The sequence below is a fragment of the Rattus norvegicus genome, chromosome 2, assembly GCF_021556685.1.
Source record: "Rattus norvegicus strain SHRSP/BbbUtx chromosome 2, alternate assembly SHRSP_T2T, whole genome shotgun sequence".
In the NCBI taxonomy this organism is placed as follows: domain Eukaryota; kingdom Metazoa; phylum Chordata; class Mammalia; order Rodentia; family Muridae; genus Rattus; species Rattus norvegicus.
Genome location: NC_141535.1, coordinates 171,930,701 through 171,956,228, shown reverse-complemented (window position 1 = coordinate 171,956,228; position 25,528 = coordinate 171,930,701). Strand labels below are relative to the sequence as shown.

At 40.3% G+C, this 25,528-nt stretch overlaps 1 protein-coding gene across 15 annotated transcripts in view; it reads right to left on the bottom strand.

Moving 5' to 3' along the window:
- The window catches only part of Fbxw7 (F-box and WD repeat domain containing 7), a 161,571-nt gene that overhangs the window by 114,775 nt on the left and 21,268 nt on the right, over positions 1 to 25,528 (bottom strand). For 6 of the 15 annotated variants that reach the window (XM_087613428.1, XM_087613426.1, XM_087613424.1 and 3 more), the window contains exon 2: positions 2,214 to 2,327. The gene's annotated coding sequence lies outside the window, so the exon portion shown is untranslated. 15 annotated transcript variants of the gene reach the window in all.

The following is a 25,528-nucleotide window of genomic DNA, read 5'->3' as shown; positions in this document are numbered from 1 at the left end:
CCTTAGGACAGGGTCCCTCACTGAACCTGGAGCTTGCTGCCGTTTTTTTTTTTTTTGGCTAAGCTAATAGGCCAGCAAGCCCCAGCCATCCTTCTGCCTCCAACTGACCCTTACCACTAAGGTCACAAGGGTACATGGGCACTCCTGGTTCATGTTTGTGCTACAAAGCACTCTGACCCACTGAGCAATCTCCCTAGCTACACTTGTCAATGGTTTCTTGGGGTGATGGGGTGAACCTAGGATGTCATGTATGCAAGGCAAGCACTCTACAACTCCACCACTTAGCACCAAGTTTTGCTAATACTTATAAACAGGCTCAAGTTAAATCCACAAACATGGCCAGAAAGACGGCTTAGCAGGCAAAACTTTACTATGCAAGCCTGACTTATTTGACTCCCAGGATCCACAGTGGAAAAGTGAGAACCAACTCCTGAACATTGTCTTCTGACATGCACATATACAAACAAAATTATAAATACATAATCCAGCACATATATAAAGGAATTAACAGTGACCAGATGGTGGTCATGCCAGGGATTTGTAAAATCTTTAAAGAAAACTACTCAGTCCTATTGTTTTGCAAACTGAGTGTTTTCTAACCAATGCCTTTTTTATTTTTAAGCCTTTTGAACCTGCTGAAGAATGCTTTACAAATAAATATTCTTATGTCCCTAAAATTTACTTAATATTGACAATAGTATCTTCCTTATTTAAAATATAAGCAGCCTCATTTCTTTTTAATTACATTTGATTATCTAATTACTGCCTCTTAATGTAAACAATTTCTACTTCTCTCTAAACTAAATTAGCATCCTGATTCAATTTGAAGTTTTTAACACATTTGGGGAAAAAAGACACCTACTTAGTAATTCACAACAGCAGATTTGCCATGGACTGTTACATGTTTTGCTTTCTAGTGTGTACACATACATGTGAATGAATGAACATAAGTTCCACAGATACACATGGAGATCAGAGAACAACTCGTAGAAGTATGTCCTCTTCATCCATCATGTAGGTCATACAGGTTGAACTCAGGTTGGCAGACTTGGCAGCAAGCACCTTTAACCACTTGCACACACACTTGTTGCAAACTCAGTCCTTGAAGATAAGCTCTCTCAGCCTCCCCAGACGCTAAGAAACTTACGTTTCTCCTAAGACCAGCATTCATTAAAGAAGGGCTCACCATCTTGTAACATTACAAGAATTTAAGAATTTGGCCTGTAGAGAAAGCTCAATCAGCCAGGAGTTATGAGGGTTCTGTGAGAAGACAAACACATAATACAGATGCCAACACTTAGAGACCAAAGTGCACAGGAAAATCGATTTTTAAAATTCAGATTCCATTCCCCCTTCAAGCATGAAACAGCTTTAAACAGCTTTAAGGCTGTCTCTCAATTATTAAGAGAAATATTAATTGGAGAGGTATCTTTATTATCTTCGTAATAAGAGATTTGTCATCCTGAGAGATTAACTACTGAAGTCTTACACCAAAGAGATCTATCCTACAGGAAGGAAGGGAGGGGAGGGGAAGGCAGGGGCGTGGAGGGAGAGAGGGAGGGGGAAGGGCTTATCTACTTTGAAGTTAAGAGTCTACAGTGACCAAAGACAAGACAACAAACAGATCATGCGTTATCTAAAGAGCCCACAGGAGTAGATTATGGGTTTCTTAAGAGGTAAGTTCAATTTTACGCTGTCTGAGAACACTGAGAGGTCACACAGACTAAGGACGGAAGCATGGAGTGACCAGTAAAGCAGAAAGGTACAGTTATCTCAGTGGCTGCACACGGTTCATGAGACTCTTCCTGCATTGCCGTAACCAGCAAACACTGATACTTAACAACCCAGCACCTTCCCAGGCTCTAGGTCAGAGTTGGAAGTTCTGGTGCTCTACATAGTAGCCTAACTACTACACATAACATTATAACCTATTTTTCAAAAAGAGCTGGATTTTTAGCATTTTTCACTACAAAGAAATGGTAACTGTTTAAAGAGGTAGAGATGTGTTAACCTTACCATAAACTTCACACAGTGCATATATGTATCATTACATCTCATGGAACTCCACAAACTTATGTACTTTTTTAATTAAAATTTCTTCTAAATTAAAAAAAAAAACTTTAAACAGTTCTATTTAACAAAAAAAGTTTTAGTATATCACATTTAAATAGTACTCAAAAATTGGTGGGTTTTTTACTTATCTATGCACGCACATTGTGGACAGGGGTTATCCTTGGAAGCCAAAATAGCGTTGGGTCTTCTGGGAATGGAGTTACAGGCTGTCGTGAGCGCTCTGATATGGGTCCTGGAAACTCCACTCTGGTCCCCTAGAAAAGCAGTATGTGCTCTTAACCACTGAGCCTTCTCTCCAACTCCCACTTAAAGGATTCTTAAGTAACAGAAGCATTAGCACTGTTACTGATTGTACTGAGACAATCCAAGTCAAAATACTTCAGCTAATCACAGTTTAAAGCCCCAACCTCACTTCTAAAAGCCACAGAAAACACAGGAAGGTCAACTGAAATGACTCAAGTAAGCATTTATAAGGTTTTTGTTTTTTAATCTTTAACTAAAAATACAAAAGACCATAATAAAAAGTGGATAAGACAAAGCAAGAAATGAATTAAGAATTGATTCTTGTCCTGTCTGTTTTATGTCAACTTGACACAGTTGTAGTCATCTGAGAGGAGGGAACCTCCACTGAGAAAATGCCTCCAGAAGATTGCAGTAGACAAGCACTGATAGGACTTCCTTAATTACTGATTAATAGAGGAGGGCCCATCCCACAGTGGGTGGTGCCACCCCTAGGCTGGTAGTCCCAAATTCTATAAGAAAGCAGACTGAGCAAGCCAGGGGAAGCAAGCCAGTAAATAACATTCCTCTGTGGCCTCTGCATCAGCTCCTGCCTCCTCATTTCTGCCCTACTTGAGTTCCTGCCTTGGCTTCCCTCAATAGACTTTGAATTCAGAACACTCTCTCCCTACTTATTCAATATAGTTCTTGAAGTTCTAGCCAGAGCAATCAGACAACAAGAGGAGAAAAACGGGATAACGATTGGAAAAGAAGAAGTCAAAATATCACTATTTGCAGATGAAATGATAGTATATTTAAATGATCCCAAAGGTTCCACCAGAGAACTACTAAAGCTGATAAACAACTTCAGCAAAGTGGCTGGGTATAAAATTAACTCAAATAAATCAGTAGCCTTCCTTTACACAAAAGAGAAACAAACTGAGAAAGAAATTAGGGAAACGAGACCCTTCATAATAGTCTCAAATAATATAAAGTACCTCGGTGTGACTTTAACCAAGCAAGTAAAAGATCTGTACAATAAGAACTTCAAGCCTCTGAAGAAAGAAATTGAAGAAGACCTCAGAAGATGGAAAGATCTCCCAGGCTCATGATTGGCAGGATTAATATAGTAAAAATGGCCATTTTACCAAAAGCGATCTACAGATTCAATGCAATCCCCATCAAAATACCAATCCAATTCTTCAAAGAGTTAGACAGAACAATTTGCAAATTCAACTGGAATAACAAAAAACCCAGGATAGCTAAAACTATCCTCAACAATAAAAGGACTTCAGGGGGAATCACTATCCCTGAACTCAAGCAGTATTACAGAACAATAGTGATAAAAACTGCATGGTATTGGTACAGAAACAGACAGATAGACCAATGGAATAGAATTGAAGACCCAGAAATGAACCCACACACCTATGGTCACTTGATTTTTGACAAAGGAGCCAAAACCATCCAATGGAAAAAAGATACCATTTTCAGCAAATGGTGCTGGTTCAACTAGAGGTCAACATGTAGAAGAATGCAGATCGACCCATGCTTATCACCCTGTACAAAGCTTAAGTCCAAGTGGATCAAGGACCTCCACATCAAACCAGATACACTCAAACTAATAGAAGAAAAAGTGGGGAAGTATCTCGAACACATGGGCACAGGAAAAAATTTCCTGAACAAAACACCAATGTCTTTATGCTCTAAGATCAAGAATCGACAAATGGGATCTCATAAAACTGCAAAGCTTCTGTAAGGCAAAGGACACTGTGGTTAGGACAAAACGGCAACCAACAGATTGGGAAAAGATCTTTACCAATCCTACAACAGATAGAGGCCTTATATCCAAAATATACAAAGAACTCAAGAAGTTAGACCGCAGGGAGGCAACCCTATTTAAAAAATGGGGTTCAGAGCTAAACAAAGAATTCACAGCTGAGGGATGCCCAATGGCTGAGAAACACCTAAAGAAATGTTCAACATCTTTAGTCATAAGGGAAATGGAAATCAAAACAACCCTGAGATTTCACCTCACACCACTGAGAATGGCTAAGATCAAAAACTCAGGTGACAGCAGATGCTGGCGAGGATGGGGAGAAAGAGGAACACTCCTCCATTGTTGGTGGGATTGCAGACTGGTACAACCATTCTGGAAATCAGTCTGGAGGTTCCTCAGAAAATTGGACATTGAACTGCCTGAGGATCCAGCTATACCTCTCTTGGGCATATACCCAAAAGATGCCCCAACATATAACAAAGACACGTGCTCCACTATGTTCATCGCAGCCTTATTTATAATAGCCAGAAGCTGGAAAGAACCCAGATGCCCTTCAACAGAGGAATGGATACAGAAAATGTGGTACATCTACACAATGGAATATTACTCAGCTATCAAAAACAATGACTTTATGAAATTCATAGGCAAATGGAGGGAACTGGAAAATATCATCCTGTGTGAGATAACCCAATCACAGAAAAACACACATGGTATGCACTCATTGATAAGTAGCTATTAGCCCAAATGCTTGAATTACCCTAGATGTACAGAACACATGAAACTCAAGACAGATGATCAAAATGTGAATGCTTCACTCCTTCTTTAAAAGGGGAACAAGAATACCCTTGGGAGGGGATAGGGAGGCAAAGATTAAAACAGAGACAGAAGGAACACCCATTCAGAGCCTGCCCCACATGTGGCCCATACATATACAGCCACCCAATTAGACAAGATGGATGAAGCAAAGAAGTGCAGGCGGACAGGAACCAGATGTAGATCTCTCCTGAGAGACACAGCCAGAATACAGCAAATACATAGGCGAATGCCAGCAGCAACCCACTGAACTGAGAACAGGACTCCCGTTGAAGGAATCAGAGAAAGGACTGGAAGAGCTTGAAGGGGTTTGAGACCCCATATGAACAACAATGACAACCAACCAGAGCTTCCAGGGACTAAGCCAGTACCTAAAGACTATACATGGACTGACCCTGGCCTCTGACCTCATAGGTAGCAATGAATAGCCTAGTAAGAGCACCAGTGGAAGGGGAAGCCCTTGGTCCTGCTAAGACTGAACCCCCAGTGAACGTGATTGTTGGGGGGAGGGTGGTAGTGGGGGGAGGATGGGGAAGGGAACACCCCTATAGAAGGGGAGGTGGAGGGGCTAGGGGGATGTTGGCCCGGAAACCGGGAAAGGGAATAACAATCGAAATGTAAATAAGAAATACTCAAGTTAATAAAGAAAAAAAAAAAAGCCAAATAAACCCTTTTTACATTGTTCTTAGTAGTTCTAGTACTTCATCACAGCAATAATGACCCTTACTAGGATAGCCTTCTCCAGGAAAATAAATCTGGGAAAAATATGAGTTAAAAATAAAAACAGTAGAGAACTGAAAAATAAGAAAAGCAGAGAAGAAAATAAAAAGAAACAAGGAAAAAGATAACAATCTGACAATCTAGAAAAACGTCCATAATATACGCAATTGAAAATTTTGAATGAAAGTAAAATTAAAAAAAAAAAAACAAAAAACAAAAAAAAAACCTAACAGGTAAGTTACAGTACAAGGACCAGAAAGATGGCTCAGTGTAGATGAAGATGCTTGCTGCCACGCCTGACAACCTGAGTTCAATCCCCTGGGTCTGCATGATGGGAAGACAGAACCAACATCTCCAGTATTGTCCCCTGACCTCCACACATTCATGCCCACAGACACATAAAGTAAAAGGGAAGACGTGCATTGCATTGTCTCCAATTTAATAAATCCTGTATCTCATATTACTCTTTGCATCTAACAGCACTCAGAGATGTACAAACAATCCTACTATTACCCTAATTCTATTAAACCATCCTATTAAAGCCATTGTTTTCAGAATCAATTAGTAAGTACTGGAGGGCCAAATGTAGTAAGAGTGGACAAGAAAAGCTTCCTAATGTTTGTGACACGCACTGTAACCTAGCCCCTCACATCTCTATGTACTTTAATCCATTTGTAAAAACTCCAGTCCCCGCTGAAGAGCAGGTCAACAGCTTTCACTTCACTACTCTAGCATAATCATGAACTGAAATAAGGACCCTTAGCTGTCTGACCGGCAAAGCTACTAATACACCTCAGCCAATAAAGCAACTCCTCTGTTGCTGTTGCTGCTGAAGCACCCTCTTGTTCAACTGTACATCAGAAGCTTCAGGGACTCCAATTTTGTAATGTTTCCCTGTTTTGTCATATAAACAAAAGGTTTTCTTTAAGGCATTTACTTTAAAACATCACTAAATTCAATCTTCTCTCTACAGTACATCCAACTGAAAGAGATGTTGAGAATTAAATTAATATATACTTTTCTTTTGTTGTGGTTACCCATAAGACCAAAGTATAAAATCCATGCTACCTGCTAAATATCTCAGAAACAACACAATGCTCAAAATCAAAAACATAACTGAATACTTGTCCAATCAGCACTGTCAACTTCAGCTAGCACAGCACGAAAAATGCTACAAAATTAACTCATCTTTGACCTCAAGCAATTTAATCTGGAAAATAAGATAGGCACCTAGAAAAACTAATGTAAATTACAAAATGATACTGTTAACTATTAAATATGGTGTAAAGGGTACAACTAAGCTTGAACAAACAGAAGAAACTTTTAAGACTAAACAAAGGATACTGTCTTTAGGTTATGTGAATAGCATATATACAAAATGGGTGAATCAAATGCCACAACCAGACTTTTAATGCATTAGTAAGACTACAGTGTAACCATTCTTATAAGGAACTAGCTAGGAAATATTATATTGGAAAATAGTTGCTGGTTCATCAAGAATTGTTTGGTTACTCTAGATCTGGACTTGACTTCAGGCAATGGATAGTTACTACATGGTTGAAAGAAGCACTATGGTTTGTTACTCAGAAAGTCATTGCTGTGAACCACCCCCAGCACCACCACCTCCCGAAAAGACCTCTCAACTACTGAACTACAAAAACTTCTCGTTTTCTTTTAAATTTTTAAAAGTTTGTGTGTATTTTTTGTATGTATGTGTATCTGTACACACACATTCAAAATACACAAGTGTATGCATATACAAGTGCAGGTACCCTGAGAGACCAGAGTTAAGTTATGGAATACCCCTAGAGCTAAATTACAAGAAGTTGTGAACCCCTCAATGTGGGTGCTACAGTAGAACTCTGACCCTCTTTGAAAGCAAATGTACTAATCTGCAACTACTGGGCCACCTCTCCAGCCCTAAAGAAAAGCTCCATTTCCAATACCTTCAGAATGCATAAAGACCTGGGGAACTGAGGCAGCACTAGTACACGAAGAACAAGAAGACTGGAGTTTTAAATGCAATTCATCATCAGTATGACTACATATAGTATAGACTCCTTGATTAAATTTAGCATTTTCTAAAATACTTGCTATTACAAGATAAGAATCAATTAATACATCTTGCCAGCCCAGCATTCAGAATATATAAACCCGGTCATGGTTTCCTTCTTATAATCTTACTATGAATGTCCACGGCACTGCCTTGGCTGGTGTTCCTGTTCTTCCAAGGGCTCTCTACTACTATTTCTTCAGAATTCCATCCACCACACACCACAACTACCTCATCAAGAGTCTTACATAAACCAACTACAGCTGATCTGTCCAACTGACCCAGCCATACCAGTCTCTAGTTCTTAGCTATTTTTAATAAATTTATTATAAAAATTCTTGGGAAAACTCTTTGGGCATGTTTTCACATCCACTGGGAAAATACCTTCTCCAATCACAAGGAGTGAAGTTATAAATCAGAGTGACAACAATACTACAACATGGATTAACACAGCAATAAGCCAGTCTTACAGAACAGAGACAATCACTGTATGAATGCATCTACATGTGCTACCTAAAATCAAGTTCAAACAGACCACATAACAAGCTAAGAATGGCTGTGGGGAAGGTGCACAGAGTTATTACTTATGGCAAAGCATTCTGTTGGGAAGAATGATTATAAAAATGATTATATAAAAGTGATCACTGCAAAATATAACTGCCACTGAACTACATACATTAGAAATGTTTAAAATCTTAGTTCCTCTCTGCTACCCCAATCAGCCATTCCTTTTAGGGACCAGCTTCCTAGCTGATCCCAAAACAGCTCTCTACCAGAGACCCATAGTCAACACAGACGGCTTGGAAACCAGGCTCAGGGATCAATGTGTAAGGGAAGGCGGGAAGAACGTAAGGGCCAGAGGCAGTGTGACTCTGAGAAAATGATATCTTTCAAAATAATGAGGCCAATACACACACAAGCTCAGAGACTCCACACACAGCATGCACAATGCTCACAAAAGGTTGGAACCACACAAAATTGTAACAAAGAGAAGGGGAGAGGACAAAGCCCCACCCCTAACCAAGAAGATAGTTACAACAGATACCTGCCCAGGAGTAGTTGGCCAACACAAAACAGACATCACGGGTTGGTTTAGGGGTTTGTTTTGGATGTGGGGCAATTCTGTGCTTTTTGTTTGCGTTGTCATATTTTTATCTTACTAGGTTTTGTTTGTTCATATGCTTTATGTTTGGGGGTGGGGGGGAAGGAGAGAAAGAGAGCATGAAGTGAGGTAGAAAGCATCTCAAAGAATATTATATAAGAAAAAAATTTAAACAAAATGGCTAGTTCTGCCAACATTTGTTCAATACAAAATAAACACTTAAAATTGGGAACTCTGCATATCTCTTTAAAAAGTAATATTACAATATGCTCTCCAAGTCCTACAAGGCAGACACTGTTAGTATTCATGTTTCATAGATAAAAAGTGAAGATTTGGCAAAGTTAAGCAACAGAACTGTTTTTCTTTTTAACTATGTGTAAGTGTGTATGTTACATGCACCTACCTGTATGCAGGTGCCCACGGCTAGGAGAGAGCATTGTATCCCTTGGAACTAGCGTCATAGATTGCAGTGAGCTGCCTGATGTGAGTGCTAAGAACCAAATTTATGTCTACTGGAAGAACAGTAAGAGCTCTGAACCACTGAGCCACCTCTCCAGCCTGAACTGATTTTGAATGAAGGTAGTCTTGGAGCAGATCTGGAGCTATTCCTGGCTATCACAGTACTGTATTGCCTGTGGTGTTTTGTTAAGTAACAAAAGCAAATGAAAGCTATAGGCAAGTTAGGGTTTGTGGGGGAAGAGAGTTATATACCCCAGCATGAAAATGTTTTCATTGTTGTAGTTTGCATATGTAATGCTTCCCCTCCCCTCCCACCCCAGTCTAATGTATGAGGGGCTTGGCTGTCTGCTGACGGATTTTCATGCTCTGACCGAACCAATGTACAAATCCCCTGATGGTCTCATCTCATGACTGTATTGCTGGGAGGTGATGTGAGTAGGAGGTGGGGTCCTCTGGAATAAGTAAGTCACTGGGGAGTGGACTTGGGGCTGTAACTTGCCCTTCCGCTCTTGTATCTCCTTTCAGGGTGTCATGATGGCGCATGCTGTGCTGTGCCATGCCCTTCTCCTAATGAACCAAAGTCTCTAAAATCATGAGGCAAAATAAAGTGTCCCCAGGCTTAGGAGATAGCTTAGTCTATAAGTGCTTGCCTGGTAAGCATAAGGACCCAAGTTCAATCCCCAGAGCTTATGTAAAAAGCTGGCACATATGTGTCTCAGGGCTCAAAAGGCAATAATAGGCAGGAGGATCTGAAGCAGACTTTCCAAATTCACAAGCCGTAGGGCCCAGTGAGAGGCCCTTACTCAAAAAACAAGTTAAATGGCTGTCCTGAGAAACCATGCCAAAAGTCAAGCTCTGGCCTCCACACACATTTACACATATACTACATGCACACACTTGTACACATATACTTACACAAACACAGATTATGTTTTCCTTACAGCTTTTCTCAAGTACTGCTCACAAGGATGTAAAAAGCCTGAGTAGTAGGGATACTTACTAGAACAGCTCTGCCCTTTCCTAACCTAAGTCTTCAGAAGAGAGTAGTGAAGTGTATTAACCTCTTGTCTCATCACTCTGACAAACACCTGACAGAAACATTCTAAGGACGGACCTACTGAGGTTCACAATTTAAATGGTCTGCATGCACTGCTGCAGGAAGGGTGGAGATCTCCATGCACAGCTGCAGGAAGGGCGGAGAGGAGTTCCTGGAGGCAGAAGCCTGTGCCAGAGATTCCTCACATCACAACAAACAAGGAAGTACAAAGTGCCAGAACCAGAGTCCAGGCTGTAATCATCAAGAACACTCCTAGTGACCAAGCTCCACCGACTAGGCCATTGGAACAAAAATCCAAAACATGAAGCTGCAAGGGTCCTTTTAATTCCAAGCCATAATTGTGATAAACTATGAAAGGGCACATGCTAGAGAATGTGTTCTAAATCAACAACGGCCTTCCCCCATGGGAATGACTTTTCAACAAACACACAGAAGATGTTTAAAGCAAAGAAAAGGGTGGGCAGGTTGCCACACACCTGCATCCCAACACTTAGGATGCTAAAGCAGAAGGACTTCAACTTCAAGGCCAGCCTGGGCTACACAGTGAAACTCTGCCTCAAAAGCAAAAAGAGCAATAAAGGACTGAAGAGTAAAAAAAAAAATCAGTGAGAATCCTGAGAAAGGAATTAATTATATTAATAAGGTTATTTTTACTGAAGAAATATGTAGCATGCACAGGTATTTGTTTATATCTTCATAACATTTATAACCTCAAAACTTTATGTGGAAATTTCAAGCATCTTTACTTCTCATTCCCAGCCATTCAATTATTTTTATAACAATAGACAAATCCTCCATACCAGGAAATACACACATTTCTTAGCTGTCCAACAAATAAATATACCCTGTACGGGGCGCACGCACGCACGCACGCACACGCGCACACGCACACACGCACACACGCACGCACACGCGCACGCGCACACAGGTCAGGCACTGAACACCTGTATCACTTCAGCAAGCACATCCAGCCACTATCAGCACTTGTTAAACCCAAAGGCAGTCAGCAGTCACTATTTTTACATTCTACCACAGAGTAGCTCTGTCTTATCTAAAACTGAATATAAATGAGATTATAGAATTCTGTATCCAGCTTCTTCTGCTGAGTGTATGCATGCTATTCATCTATGTCTGATTTTACACTGGGAGTTCCTTTTTATTAATGAGTAGCATTCCACTTCAGGAAACTTTAGCCATTAGCTACTGAAAGATGTTTGGGTTGTTTCCAGTTGTCAGCTATTCTGAATAAATCTAGTACGCCTTCCTTTCAAAGAGTTTCTTATGAATGGGTGTTTACACTTCTCTTTGGAATACAAAAGAGCACAATGTCCAGTAGTAGCACATGCTTCAGTCTGTAAGAGGCTCCAGAAGTGTCATCTAAGAGGGGCCTGGGTATCTTCCTAAGAAAATCTCTGTTGCCAGTCTTTGGAATTTTAACCCTTCTGGCTATTTTTTTTGATGGTTATCTTACAGGTAAAACTTTCATCTCCCTAATGACTGACATTAGCAGCTTTTGTCTATATTAAAAATATAGTATATTTAGAACATAAGACCAGAATAATCATAAGAAAAAATTAAATAAAAAGTGAAGCCCCATGAGAATAGGCTAAGAGGTAAGCTAAGGGTCAAGTCCTGTGTGGGGGTTGCTAATTCAGATTTACACTTGTTTTGCTTGAGATACTTCTAAGATCGCTGTGTGGAGTCATAAAACAGATCTGGAACACAGACATGTTATTGTGGACTAAAAAGCAAGATGTTGAGAATGCCTGGAAAGAAAAAATTCAGAAGAGTAGTCTAGAACCAAGAATCAAGCAAATTTAATGTTTTTCCTTAATAACTAAATTGAAGGGGAAAGGTAAGTGAAAATAGCTTTAACTTTGGCTTGATGGTGAAGGACACAGGTGCAGAACTTGTTTGAGGTCGAGAGGAAAGGAGCCTATCCCAGTAAGAAGGAAGACACTAAGGAACATTCCCAGAGTCCTGTCTTCCCTAGAAAGTGAGAACGAAGTCTTCTGTAGAAAGAGCCTGGTGGGAGCCCTCAGGGAACAAATGATTGGATGGCGCTGGGGAGGAGGAAAGCAGTCACCAGAGGAAAAGCTGCATCAGGCAGCCAAGTTAACACATAACTGCTGTGATGCCCATGGACTTACAACAGTCTTTATAATCTTATATATAGACACGCATGCGCGCGCACACACACACACACACACACACACACACACACACACACACACACACGTGTACCCTCTGGGTGGCTTTCAACTGCAGCAGCATTTAAGTGGTATAAAAATGAAAAGTTAATAAGAGGAAAGGGAAACAGAGCGAGATAGTGCTCAGAAAAGTACAGTAGTTATAGTGGCAACAACTAACCCGCCATTCTTGAAGGACATGTGATTAGCTAGGTGACAATCATTAACATAATTTCCATGCAAACCAGAATAGGCTTCAGAGGAGAAAAAAAAAAATCACAGGAAGTTAAACCCAGAATACTAGCTAGTCATTCATGCATTTACTACGCCAAGAAGAGTTACTATAGGGCTGGAAATGCAGTTATACCTGTATCTTCCTAGAATTTAAAAAAGTCTCCAGAAAGGCAGTAAGTAGGTGGCAGCCCATTGAAGGTCAAGCCCTGGGCTTAGACTCTTCTGAATGCCTTCTGGCATTATTTAATCTAGTAGTCATCTAGATGGTAAGGTGTGATTATACTTCTACTGATGAAGGAAAGCATGAAGCATAAAGGGCTTTATCCAAGTTATTCTCTTAAGCCATGTTATAAGAAAGTATAAGACATCTCAAACACCAAGAAGGATTCAGGTTACAGTAGGTATCCAAACAGAGTAATTTCAGTTACAGAAATATATTAAATATTGACTGTCTTTACAGTTCTGAATAGTCTCCCTCAGAAGCCCCATTAAGAAGGCCATTCTTACAAATTAATCTTGGAGCCAGCATGAAGGTGATCTTCACGTCAGTACAACTAACAGGACTGCAAAGGAACAAAGTTTCTGCCCTACAAGGGGCTGCTAGCTGGAACTAGATATTTAACCTTTATAAGGACTGTAGTACTTTTTGGTCCTTAAAATTCAAATCCACCTCTCTTCTCCATAAACTAGCATAAAAATAGCCAAGAACAAGGAAGTGATGTTAGTATAAGAAAAAATAAAAGGAACAGGCTTGGACAGCATTAACAACCAGCATTTGCTAACTATAGGCTTATCAACAGAGGATACCCAAAAGAACCTATTTTTGTATTAAGAGTTTGGGGGGGGGCAAAGATGGGGAGGTAAAACTGGAGATGATGGGCCCGTGGGGTATGATGGCAATGCTTATAATTCCAGCACTTTGGAGGCAAAAGCAGGTGGATATCTGAGCTTGAGTCTAGCTAGCCTGGTCTACCTAGCAAGTTCTAGGCCAGCCAGAGCTATAGTAACAGGAGTAAATCTAAAGATGATGTCTATGAAAGCCATCAACTAGACCAGAAGACATTAACCAGTACATAGAGATGGAGACAGATGGCCGCACAGCACTGAAAGCTATAAATTCAGTGAGATTCCAATCACAATTCCAATAGCTGTTGGGAAGTGCTTGTTATGAGATTTATTTTGGAAGGATGTTTGAAACTTGATAAGCTGACCTAAAAGTTTCAGAGAAGGTTCACTTTATTAGATATCAAAGACACATTAGAATTGTTCTCATTTAACAATGTGATGCTGACATGAAGTCATGACGACAAACCAAGTCAGTCCAGAGACTAGAAACAAAGCAAATAAAACTCAGCCAGGCTTTTCCCACCACTAAAAGTACATGGCAGAAATCATTTTAAAGAGGGAGGGATTCCTCCGACTTGGGGTTGTAGTCTACCATGGCAGGAGGATATGACACAGGAGAGTAGCTCTTATCATAGTGTCATATCACAGTGGTCAGGAAGCAGAAAGACAGGATGTGTGTCTATGCCAACAGGCTTCCCCTAGCACCTCCACCCTCAGGTTTCCGCCCCCTTCTTGCTGGATGGGATGAGGTACAATTAATTCTAGAGATCTAACCCAGGGCCTTGCACATGCTATGTTAATATTCTACCACTGGAGTATATTCTCAGTCCCTGGTCTCGGAAACAGGGCTCTACTGTGTAGGACAAAGGTGCCTTTAATTCCTGACCTCTGGAGTACTGGGATCACAGCTGTGTACACCTGATTTTCGTTCCCAGGTTCACTTTATCTGCCTCTCAGTCTCTGACTGGTACAGTTCAGTCAAGGCAGCTCTGCCCTCAATTAATCCACTCTGGAAACACCCAGAAGTGTTCGTTACTAAGGTCCTAGGCTTGGCTCAATCTATCAGGCTGACACTCAACATCAACTATACACTCAAGCAACAAGCTAAAGCACTAACAGAACTGAGTGTAAGAGAGCCTCGAAAAGTACTTGTAATGCATTATAAGTGCCAGAAATCAATATAAAGTCAAAATACAATAAATAAATGTAAAGCACACAAAGAAAAGATTCAAAGAACAGGAACTGGAATGACTAAAGATATTCAACTTCACTAAAAAGTAAAATAAAAAAAATAAATTTGACATCAAACTCAAATAGGCCAATTGGAGGCGAGATAAAATTAAGGGAAACATGGCAGCAGGTATCAAGCTTTAACTTTTAGACCCAAAAGCAATACCTGAACCAAGATCGCCTGACCCCCTACTTTCTGGCGCCTATCTCAGATCAACTCACACACTTGATTATAATACCATGTGCGAGCACATGCCAAAAGACAAAACCTAGTTATCTTTCAGCAAAGCTGACTCTTACTCAACATGGAGACGGAGGCTTTAAGAAATGAAGTTTTTTCTGTCATCTGGAATACATCTAGAAAGCAATGGGACATAAAGTTGTTCAGGTCATTTTATGTTTGTCTCAGACATACAAAAACAAGAATGGAATGGCCAAGGGGCCTTAGGACATGGGGTACCTAGTAACTAAGTGAGAACAGCTGAGAAGGAAAGAACTTCAAAGGAAGAAAAGCTCCTACAAGTCAGGAAGCTACTACAGGAGGATCATCAGTTCAGAGCATCAGGTGAAGGATGCATAGGAGGCCAAAGGTTAATGTTTCCTTAACCTTGAAATAGGTGCAAAAGGTATGTCTTAGTACCTTCTGAATTTCTACAGTGTGTCTGATTCACTTCCTTATTTATACAGAATTTTAATGGTATTTAAAATAGTAAGCATGCTGATGATGAATTCCAAATCCAAAAGGTACAATGAAAGGAACTAGCAGATAAACAGAGGCTTTTGTCATGGCAAAAATCATAAACCATTACAAAGACAGTAATTCAGATGGTAAGGCCATTACCTCCGAATGAGAGCAGATCTGAGCCTCAGTAAGGAAGAAGGAAATTGGATGTCCTGGGCAGAGTGCTAAGGCAAATCAAGTCTAACTAGCTTGTTATCTCACCCCGTTTGGCCTGGCCTCACTGTGATTTTTCAGGTGACCTTGAGTCTAAACAGTGCATTGTGCCTGGTAATGCAAGAGACAGAGAAGCCTGCTTCCAGCTCTCAGGGAGGGATCCTCTCATCTAAGTGTGCCACTAAGATGCACACAGAAGGAAAAGCAACACTTCACACCTAGACGACTGCAGCTGGCAGTCAGAAAGAGAAAAAAAGAGCCAGCTGGAGGAAAGTTCCCTAACCACCTCGGAACTGAAGCTGAGAAGGTGCAGGACAAAACACCAAAACAATTCAAAGGTGCCAAGCACACACTCAGCAAGGAAACTGGTGGCGAAAATGTAAACCTCTGGGGGAAGAAAAACTGTGAATGAAGCACTTGACAATTTTTAGGTCTTAGAAAGATAAAATGCTTACGAAAAAATCTATATAAAACCAGGGACCTAAGTTGCCAAAAAGAACTTGTTAAAGCATATTAGGCGACTCAAAGGCTTCTCCTCAGAGAGAGAGAGAGAGCATCAGCTCTTGGCTGCACAGCCAGGAAACAGCAGAGTCGATCAAATCTCCTAACAGTAATCTAGCACCACAAACGCTCAGTGAGCAGAACCGGGTTCACTGGTCCCTCTGCCACTGCTGGCTCCTTGAGCTCAGCATCTCACGCCCCATACCACAGGAAGCAGCCTGCTCCAAGCATACGCTGTTACCTTGCATTCCTCTTCTGGATTTGTATCTTATGCATCACATGGATGCATGATGCCTAGACCACATGCCTGTATCTTACTGCAAAGGATTCTGTGTATTATAGCCTAGCATACAAATGTCCCAATACCAACAAGCTATCTGAAATAAACAATCAAAAACATGACCCAACATACACAATTATTCTTAACAATAAACTCCAAACAAGATCCTCAGAATGACAGAGTCTAAGACTTGTATAAAATCAATCCTCTGCTCCTCACAAGAAAGTAAAACCCAGTCCTATCAGCTGCTACAGCAGCTCTAACAGCAGAAAGACTAAGTGATGACCATTTCCTGGTTTTTCTATAACCTAAAGACTAAATTGCAGTAGGGGAGTAGGAATGAAAAGAATGAGGGACAACGAGTTAACACATAAGCACATAAAAAGGAACTTAGCCATGCCTCTAGTAGAGGCCTGTACTACAAACACCCAGAGGCCATGAAGGATCCCAAACTCAAGGCAACCCTGTAGAACTTAGATACTATCTTGAAATACAAACTATGCTCTAAGGCTGAGGTTCAATCTCCAGTATGAGGAGAGTGGCACATGGCAGATCATAACAGATTCTAATGGGTTGCCCTTCTATCTAGAAAGTCTTCCATTTTATAGCCATAGTCAGTGTATCTTTGACCATCACACTTAGCATGTTTCCTTATGGAATGATGCCCATCTTTCTTACGGAACTGAGAGCATCCAGAACCCCACCAGCTCCTCCTCCACAGAGGAAAAAGACACCTGCAGTAGCAGTCACAGTGCCCCAAAGGTTTTTATTCCCACCTAGGTAAATGCAGTATGTTCAGGATCTTTAGTGGAATTTTCTGGAAAGTCAGGAAGATAGCTAAATGGTTAGTGATAAATGAACTTCATCAACCCTGTTTTCTTTTAACTTCCATTAAACTGTACCATGAGTTTCAGTTAGTGTACAGCAATACCAAAATCAAAGGGCAAATAATTAGAACTATTTGAGCTAAAACCCTGAATCTGTAAATAAATCACATTAACTCACTCAGCAAAAATGAAAACAATGTTGTCTATGTGTATGTGGCTGCCCCCCTTTTTCCTCCCCTCCCCTCCCATTTTTAGAAACAAATTCTATACATATGTATAAAGTTTTTGAAGTCTTAAAAAACACTCTACACAATATTTTTCCCCAATCTAACTAGATGATGTTGTAATAGGACATGATCTTGGCTCTGGTTATAGGTTTGAAACCATAAGGACTATGGGAACAACTGCTCACTCTCATAAGCTAGACTGTATCAGGTCATCAATAAAATAGGCAAAGATGGGTGTAGTGGGATGAGGCAGAAGGTTCATTAGGAGTTTAAGGCCAGTCTGGACTACATAGTGGGTTCCCTGGTGAAAGCCTGGGAAAAATACACACACACACACACACACACACACACACACACACACACACACACAGAGGGAAGGATAACTTCTGCCACTTAGGAACACTCACAGTTAATGGGGGAAGCCTGAAGACTTATGTGTCAACAATTCCCTATATTAGGGCCACAAGATGGTTCAGCAGGTCAAGGTACTTGCTGACAAGCCGGATTACTTGAATTTGATCCCCAGGAGGAGGCAAGAACTGAGTCTTGGAAGCTAGTCTCTGAACTCTATGTACATGTTCACAAAATTAAAATATAATAAAAATTAAACAGTAACAATTTCTTCTATTAAAAAATGTTATCCAGGAGCAGATGTAGCACAGTGAATAGTAGAAGGGCCACAGAGCACGTGCAAGGCCCAAGATTCCATCCCAAGCACTACCAAAGAGAGATCCAATTATGTAATAAATCCAATTTAGAACACACATTTTCTTAAAGTTACATAAGACAATCTTTTCCTACTAGGCTATGTCATTCCTGTGTACTTGCTGTGCACAGATACTTACTACTCACTAAGTATTATGATGCTCAAATTGAAGAACCAGTGAATTTATGCCTCTAGAGGGCAGCATTTATCACAGAACAGACAAGTTTGAAAGAATTCCATTGTCCAAGACATTTTAAGAAATACAGGATAAGCAAGCTTCAGTAAGTTTCTTTTCTGAAGAGATGGCTCAGAAACCTTAGCATATTAATGTGCACTGTGAATCTTAATAGGCTATAATTACAGTCAGTATATGGTGTTTCTTCAACTTATTACAAAACTCTCTCTTCAGGACTAGTGGTCCTAAAATTGTCATAGAATTCACTACAGAAACAAGCTACTGAATAAATTCCCTCAAAAGAAAAGTTCACAGGTTTGCTCAAGTGTTTCTTCCTCTTTTTCTCATGGGCTTATTCCTCTGACTTTAAAGCAAGTCTCTAGACATAACCATGTATTTTGAAGATCATAACAGTCAGTGGGATAAACGCCAGCAGAAACACTGCTTATTCCTGTGGTCATCAGACATGAAGAACTTACTGCTGGGCTTAATAAAAGAAGAAAAAGAAAGGCTGGTTTGGTAACTACTCCAGATACATCTACCTCTAGCTGTAAAAGTACAAAGAAGCAAGCTTTAAAAAAAAAAAAGTCTATCTACCATTGCAATAATTTTTTTGTGCATTGTGTAAGGTTGTCTTTGTATTATTCAAAAGTTGTACTGACAGAGTTGAGTACTAGCTGAATTCTGGTATTGTTATTTTTATGGGATCGTCACCTGCCTGAGGATTTTGTAAACATTCTTCATCACCTTCTGATTGGTTTTATAAAGAGATGACAGTCTAGAAGAGGAAAGGCAGGACTTCCAGGCAGAGATAGGTACTATAGGAAGAATTGAGAGGTGTGGTATTCACCAGCCAGACTGAGAAAATCAGACATATCTGGACTTAGTGAGAAGTAATGAGCCACGTGGCAACGTGGATTAGAATAAACAGACTAATTAAGTTAGACGAGCTAGTTGGGAACTAGCCAGCTAAGGCCTAAGCTTTCATAAATAAATGTTATTTAATGTTAAATAAATGTTATCTCCATGTTATTATTGAGAGCTGGTGATAATAATAATAATATTAGATAATAATCTACTCAAAATCAAAATATCAAACATTTGAGATCTATTAACAATATTCCCACAATACAAGTCAAACTGGAATTTAATGTGTAACTTAAATGTTTGTCCTAAATATATACATATATACTTGTGAAAATAGCTATTAAATGAGATTGTTTCTGGCTTGTTTTATCATCTTTTCTAAAACTTGTGTGTGTGTGTGTGTGTGTGTGTGTGTGTGTGTGTGTGTGTGTGTGTTTACACACACAAACCACAGCACATGTGTAAAGGTGAGAGGATAACTCGTCCAATGAGCTCTCTTTCTATCAGGTGAGTCACAGGGACAGGTTGAGTCATCAGCCTCCAACTCAGGTCATGACGCTTGGCAGCAATCACCTTTCCTGCCAGCCTACTATTTACATTTTTACCCATGAACAATGTTTGAAATTTCTTTTCTTTTAGTCCTTCATAGCAGTGAGGCATGTTACAAAGAAAATGTCAGTACTGAGCAGCTCTTTCCAGGGCTCCTGATTAAAGAGTCCCCAGCCACTTAATACTCCTATGACATAAGCCTTTTCAAAATTATACATAAAAACAGTACTGGTCTTGTCAGTATCCATAACCATTTCAGTTGAAATGAGTGTTTTTCAATTTTCAATATAAAGTTTGATGTATTTACTGCAAAATTCTTACAAATAGTACAGGTTGTGAGGATCCCTACATAAATTATATAAATCATAATTGATAACTAAATTGCAATGCCTTTTCATTTTTATCTGAATTATTTTAATATCTTTTGTACACAATTTAAAGTGGTACTCTTTGAAGGAATGGATACAAAAGGAAAAGGCCCAAGCGGAGATGGGCTCAGTTGGTAGAATGCTTGTGAGCACACACAGGGGCCTGGGCTGGATCCCGGCACCGCGTCATAAGCAGGCATGCAGGCATACGCTGGAGCAAGCCTACAATTCCTGCACCCAGGTGGTGGGCGCAAGAGGGCCCAAAGCCAAGGTCTAGGCTACTTAGACGTCTGAAAGATGTTTTGTAACAATATCAGTAAACTCAATTTTTGAAAAATTACTTCCTTCAGTTTTAAATGAGTCAAATGAGAAGGGCACTGCCAATCAGAACTTCAGACAAGTTCTGAAAGAACTTCCAAATTTAAAAAAAAAAAAAAATACTCTCAAGGTTCTGCTTTTTAAAAAATTAAAATGAGCCCTCCATGGTGGCCCAGGATTGTAGGCCCAGGACTCAACAAGCAGGATTGGGAATGCCACCCCAAGCTACACAGCCAGACCCTATGTCAAACACCAAATGGTAACAACCAAGTAATAACTATTGATAAGGACGTGGGCCTTACTAATCTCTTGTATATGTCAAAAAAATAGCAAACAGGTACTACAAATTAGGTTTATTAAACTAACTACCCCAGCTCTGCTAGAGCTATATAAGGAACCAATGTTTCTTCTCTCGCTGTTTCCCTGTGACAGACACTGAACATGCTTGTGCAGTTTTCTGAGGCAGACTATACGGGATCAGGGATGCAGCTCATAAGCTGTTCAGCATGAATATGCCAATGACAGCAATCCTAGCCAGTCTGTGGGATGAAAACGGAACAGAGATCATTTCAAGATCTTGTACTCTTTCCTCACTGGATGAACAATAAAAGAACTTCATAAAAATTAAGTCACCATTAACTCTAAACAAAAACAAACTGTTTTTCAACATTCAACAACAACAACAAAGCAGTGCTTGCCTTCTCACATCTCACTGCATGTGAGTGCCCTGACCCGAAGCATCCAGAAGTCAAGTTCAGCATGACCCAGCTCAACAAGTATAGACACCAAGGGAGAAATTTAGTTTCCATAACGCAACCATCCAGATTTCATACTTTTTAACATAAATCCATAAACAAAAGCTAATTAGTATCACTAAGCAAATCAGCTGCAAAAATGACCAGAAACAGCTGAAGAACAGCAGACTGACGCAGATGCTTAAGAGCTGCTTCCGGTGTACAGAGGCATGAACTGGCGCTCCTGGCGCGTGTGCGGTCTGAAGCAGTTAGTCACTAGGAAATGCCTCAGTACAGCTTCAGCACACATCAAGATCGCCTGCAGGAGTGAGCGAGTAAGTACTCTGGCTGCAGCCAGGACGCTGTGTTTGCGCCCATTCTGAGTTGAGGTTGACACTGCCATGGCTGACCATGGGGAAATACTTAGAAATAAACTGAGATAAATTAATGAGAACTGTGGTGAATGTTGTGAAGCAAAATGGCAAAATGGCCCAGTCCATGTACAACGGGGTACTAGTGCCTTGTTTAGCTAAAAGCACAATGTTTGGGAAGCTGCAGTTTATAAACCATGCTCCATGATGTTTTCCTTGTTTCCAACTTTCCAGATGTTGCAATTTCAAGCTGAAGTTTACAACAGAGATAGGAAATAAATTGAGAACAAACATTGCTTTAGAAACCAAAGCAGTGGGGGGTGGGGGGGGATTAAATCTACTGTAGGCACTGTGAAGCCTGATCTAAAATGTACTGCAGAGCTGGGGAGCCCACTCACAGAAAGAACACTTGCTGTGCAAATGTGAGGACTTCAGCTAGCCTACTAGGAGGAGAAAACTGAGAACTGAGGTGCTTACTGGCCAGTCAGCCTAGCTGGAATGCCAAACCTCCGTTCAAGGAGAGACCCTGCTCAACAAAATAAGGCAGAGTCAAGAAGGGAGACACCCAAAGACTTCCTCCAACCTCCACAGACCCATGCACAGGCATGCACACCTTCATCCTCATGTGCATACATCACATAAACATAGCACACACCATTCCAAACCACACACAAAGGCAGGCAGGCAGGCAGGCAGGCAGGCAGGCAGGCAGGCAGGCAGGCAGGCAGGCAGGCAGACAAATGTTTTCTAGACAGTAACTCAACTCTAACATGAAAGTGAACTAGAAGAACCTAGAAACCTTTTTTTCTTTCTTTATGGAAAAATTGAAACTATTACCATATAATAAGTAAATAAAAGCTATAACCATTTTTATACCATGTAATATTAGAAGAAAACTTTTAGAAGAGCTTTTTAAAGTGTTATTACCAAACACTCAACAAAACCAAAGTATCAGTTGTTTCCCATGGAGTAACATGTGAAACAATGTCAACGTGTAAAACTCATCCATGATTAGACAAATGAACCTGCTGGGAGACAAAGTCCATCACAAAGACAACCACTGGCTATAAGCTAGTGTCTGTACAACAGGGTCATCCAAAGTCATTCTAACACAAACATTTTCAAAAGACTTCAATCCACAGTAAAATAACGCACCCAGTAAAATAACCAAGTAAGCAAGTAAGTCCTTGGTGACATGGCCAATTTCAGGGCTAGGGAAAAAAAAAAAAAGACAAGATGAGCTTGGGACATCTTATGCTCAAAAAGTGATTGAAACAAGATGAAAGGATCAAATGCCTTGAGAAAATCCTGAAGACCAAACCTCAGATGACCAAAGTACCAAAGGGAAAGAAAGAAATAGATGAAATCCAGAGAATAAAATCTGAGTCTTCATGATAGAGAAAATATTCATGAGTCTATTTTGTTACACTTAAAGTACATAACTCAGAAGAGACAGCTCTTCCTTACAGAAGAAAGGATAGGAACAGAAAATAACACTGGCCACCAAAGTAATAATATTCATTCAGATACAAACTATCAACAGAATTTGAAATTAGAAACCTAAAAGCATGGTGAAAATGAGGTAATTAACTTAATCACAAGGTACCTTCCTCACAGGACACTTAATTGCAAGGTTAGCATGCAACTGGTATACAAGCCTAACATTTGCTGAACAATGCTGACATCACCAGATGAATGGACATACTGATATTGTGTGCCTTCCAATAAGACTCATGATATCATTTCTGTAGTATCCAACAACTGTCACCAAAACATTAAACAAAAACCGGAGGGATTCAACACAACCAGTAGTTTTCCAAAGTTCTATAATAATAAAAGGCAAGAATTTTGGAAATGTTTCTGACTGAAGGTAATTAAGGACACCATGATGATTTGAATGAGATGTCCCCCATTGTCTCAGCTTTTTTGATACTCGATTCCCAGTTGCTGGTACTGTGGGGAGGGGATGTGTGGCTCTATTAAAAAAAAATATGCCTGGGGGGGGGGGAATTCTGAGGCTTAAAAAACTCATGTTGTCCTCTGTCTACTCTCTGTCTCATGCTTGTGGTCCAAGTTATAAAAGCTTCCAACTGCAGCAGCCAGGCCTGCCTGCTGCCATGCTAACTCGCCATGATGGTGAAGGAATCCCTATGCTCTGAACTCTAAGCCCAAACACTCTTCTAGGAGTTGCTTCAGTCATGGTGTTTTATCACAGCAACAGAAAAGTTCTAATACAGCAGCAAATAAATGTGACTCGTGAGTGATCCTGGGTTAGATCCTGGCCCAGAGAAAACTCACACAGAGACAATCAACAAGTAATGAGTCTTAAGACAGTACTAAAGTGAACTTGAACAATCACTGCTTCCTGGACAACAGAAGGAATGGTGATGTCAAAGGAACTGCTGAGGCTGAGAAGATAGCTCTGCTGTTGAGAGCACTTGTGCCCTTCCACAGGACCTGAGTTCAGATCCCAACACTCACATCAGGTAGCTCTCAACCATTCCGGTTCCAGGAGATCTGATACCCTCTCCTGGCCTTCACAGGCATGCACGTGCACACAAATAAGTAATAATTTTTTTTAAATTTCTTTAGGGTGAAACATACTGTTATATAATGATTCTCATAGTGACTGGGAGTACTCCTTTAATGACTGCTGAAGCTGCTTTCTGAGTCAGTAATTACACGAAATGTGGAACATCATCCTAACAGTGGAAGAGGCGGAAGGAAACTAGGACACACTCAGTGAGTTAGCGCAGCCCTTCTACAGCTTGGCAAAGTGGCAGTAACAGTATGCCTGCTACCCTATGAAACAGCCAGGCAGGCCCAAATATGCAGAACCCTCTGCTCAAGAAAATGCAGTCTTCTAGGTCACACTGTACAACCAGACAGTCCAAGTTCCTGCTGCCTGCCTTCCACACCATATATCCCTTTTTATATCATGAGCCAAAATAAATCTTGTCTTCCTTGGTTTTGTCACAGTGGTGATTAAACAAGTCCTCTTCCCTTCATTGAAACAGATGGCACTATGCCAGGTAAGGCCACATATGGTAGTGCACACCTTTAATCCCAGCACTCAGGAGGGAGACAAGTGGATCTCTGAGTTCAAGAGTAGCCTGGAATACACTGTAGTTCCAAGACAGACAAAGTTACACAGAGAGACAGGACAGGAACACCTGGGAAAGCACAACAGAACCTCACAGTCTTCTGATTCTATAAACAAAGTAAAAGAGAACTTTTGGCTTCCGTTTTCCCATTTATTCTACTTTACCTCTTTTTCTGTGCCTCAAAAAGTAAGGGTGAGACAGGAGATAGCTTCCCTTAGGCAGTTAGGGCACCACTCCTTATAGACACAAGGATAAGAAGTCAAAGACCATCTTCACCTACATAGTAAATTCCAGGCCACCTTGAGTTATAAGACTATATCTTTAATAAGTTAAAATTTAATAAATTAAAACAGATTTCTAATTCTATCCAGAAAACATTTAGACTATTGTAAGAATATCACAAGCAGACCCTGTAGTGAGTACAAACTGAGAAAAAGAGAATGCAAAACTTTAAAAGATCTAGCAGTAAAACAGATGTTAATAATAAATGTTTTAATTTGAAGAATTAAGATCACAAAAGAATCTATTTCTCTCTTTGATTTAAGTGAAGCATTTACAAGAAGGAAACTCAACACAAGTTTACTAGTTAACTCTGGATTGAGGAAGCAAGTTTCTTTCCCAGACCCCACCACCTCTTCAATAATGTCATCATTTGTATAATAAAAAATGTATTACAGCATATTTACCTTCACAAAATAAACCTCAGGAACCTTCTGAGCTACCACCCTAACTTACAAGATAATCGGACATTTTCCAAAGGCGACTGATTTCTTAGGGAGTCACGTACTGTTGCATAGGAGAGTTCCTTATGTGGAACAGAAGCACCGTCTAGGG